Genomic DNA, 2,657 nt, shown 5'->3' on the forward strand with positions numbered 1-2,657 from the left:
AGAGCGCCGAATCCTAACCACTAGACCACCAGGGACAGCTTACGAATAGAAGTTGTTAATTGTTCAAATAGCCAATGTCCAACTATACGTGATAGAGTCAGTGCTAGCTTGTTGGTCTAGCTTCACCGATTACCTTTAAAGGTAAAATATGTAACTTTCTGCCGCTAAGCGTCTCTCAAGTCAAAATAATGGATGGTAGTCACGGACTTTCGGTGACCTTGGGAAGTTGAGTGGAACTGTGAGAGTTGTAGTATTCACTGTTAATCATATCGCCAATTAGAACGCATCTCTTCACGGACGAGTTTACCCATTCAAGTGTATTCACGTTACGTTTAGTAACGTTTAATGCTATTCATGTCATTCTAATAAAATAACTGCAGTTTTCCCAACATAATCACGTTTTTTTTTATTACCAGTTAGCTAGTGTGCCAGCAAGCTAACATTAGCCAGCAGCTAAAACCACACTATCACAATATATTTCACATGTCGATGTCATCTTTTGGATGTTTTCATGGCCACAACGGGGTGGGGACGGGCTTTGTTGTAACGTTACTCACATAGACTGTTAAGTCTACTTAACGACACTACAAGTGTGGGTGGGGAGGCTGGGGGAATCTCTTTTCCTAGCGAAGACGTCCGATAGCTGATGTTGTGCACCCATAGACTGTATATATTGATGCACAGAGTATCCGATTCGGCAAAGAGCTACACATGCGGAAGTAACTTAAACCTGCATTCTATCTGAATTCCAGCAGAGGGAGACACGCGGGGTTGCAAAAGGAGGTCGGAGAAGGGTATGGCAGCCTGGAGCGTCCCATGTCATCCGTCCGGTCTCATGCGGTCCCGTCTCATGCGGAGGTGTGTCCAACAGCAAATTCAGAGGGTCAAAAATACAAAATCGCAAATCGCATAATCAGAAATGAGCAAATTATATGTATGGCAAAGTTGTTACTTTAACAGTTTTTAACGTTTTTTCAATTGATTGCAACAAATGTGGTCACGAATTTACCCGTGACTCCATCTGTAAAATTATTCGCGATTTCGTTTTTTTTGACCCTCTGGATTTACCGTTGGACACAACTCCGCATGACACGGGACCGCATGAGATGGGACGGATGACATGGGACGGATGACATGGGACGCTCCAGGCTGCAGCCATATACTCTTGGTTTCTATAGACGTCTATGGCAAAATGACCCACTTCTCACTTGATTTATTACCTCAGTAAACATCTTCATGAATAGTTTATGGTCTCAATCGCTAGTTTTAACTCTTCTGCAACACAGAATAATGATGTTTTTTTTTTTTAAATTACCGTCTTTTTGATTTTAAAATCATTGGGGGGGGATTAGGTCGTGGTGATTGACAGTTCTCAGCCTGTCAATCATGACAGAGTGTTTAGCAAAGCTTGTCCATGACATGTGAACTTCATTCTGGGGGTTGACCACGCTTTTCGTCATAGTGACTGTGACACTTTCCTCGCCTAATTCAGCGTTCAGTTGTACAAGACACTCAAAGGAATTGTCAGTTTTAAGTAAGTAAGGTTACATTTGTTTTAGTACCGTTTTTGTTAGCCAACGTTAGCATCTGTTATAAAAAGTTAAAAAACAATGTTGTGAAAACAATGTGTTTCTGTTTTATGTATGATGCAGCCAGGTTAGGAAAATATGCATTATCTCTGTCCCTCACCTTCCCCCTCTTTTCCTCTGAATGTAAAGAACCACAGGTCAAGACTGGCATTTATCATATGGAAAGGAGTTTTCCTGCTACGCACCAAAAGGTGGCCTACTGCCCCCTGCCCCCTAGGCTAGGCTAAGACAAGACAATGTTGATTAAACTGAATTGATGTTAGAGTTTCACATTCACACAACAGACAATTTTGATCTGTAGCCAAAAACGACCTCCAAAGGGGCAGAGTTTGAAGACTTGTCCTCCCCCATTGGACAGCAAAGAGCATGTTGCCATGCCAACGATGGACCAATAAGAAAGGATTTGAATGCACTGGGTGAAAAGGAACTGCCCCAAGGTGCAGGGGATAAATGGGTGTAATTTAGGAATATTCAGGACTGGTCTAATGTGACTCCATCATGGGGGAAGCATGGATCAAGTCTGCTGTCAGCTGCAGTGTTATTATGTTGTTTGTGTCTTATGGTCTTTGTCTTATCATCTTCATCATTCTGTTGCATTAAACCTTTTCTTGATTCTCAATTGGACCTCAGCCTCCTTCCAACAAACACAAAGTTAGTTACAAAATTCTAACAGTTGGTGACCCTGACGTGATTGCTGAGTAAAAGGACGGAGAAAACTCAAAGAATGGAGCCGGTGGTGCTAAATCTCTCATGCAGGCCCATGAATTAAAAGGTAAGGCAGACCTGTTTCATCATAACTTGGCATAGTTTATGTGGGAAGTATTAGGCATGAGAGACCCAGCAACCATCAGCTCGTAAGTCTGTTCAAATCTGAAAAGTAATTAGGCTAATACTAAATTGAAAGTGTTGAAAGTGATAAGTCAAAGCAAGTGTTTGTGTAATTGTGCGTGATTGTTAGTATGTGATCTATGTAATGTTAAAATGCCTGTGAGGAAGGTCTGGAATTTAAGTGCACATTAGAAGTCCGATAGACAGCCAGGTTTAGAATCTCGTTGAATTTTAGATAAA

The 2,657-nt window shown here is 41.6% G+C and overlaps 1 long non-coding RNA gene across 1 annotated transcript in view; it reads right to left on the reverse strand.

Annotated features, from left to right (window-relative positions):
* The window catches only part of LOC116669996 (uncharacterized), a 19,048-nt gene extending 18,524 nt beyond the window's left edge, over nucleotides 1–524 (reverse strand). The window contains exon 1 of the long non-coding RNA XR_004326928.1: nucleotides 284–524. This is a non-coding gene — a long non-coding RNA (uncharacterized LOC116669996). The remainder of the gene's footprint in view (nucleotides 1–283) is intronic.
* Between the last annotated feature and the right edge of the window lie 2,133 nt (nucleotides 525–2,657).

This window comes from Etheostoma spectabile, chromosome 20 (genome assembly GCF_008692095.1).
Source record: "Etheostoma spectabile isolate EspeVRDwgs_2016 chromosome 20, UIUC_Espe_1.0, whole genome shotgun sequence".
NCBI classification, from domain to species: Eukaryota; Metazoa; Chordata; class Actinopteri; order Perciformes; family Percidae; genus Etheostoma; species Etheostoma spectabile.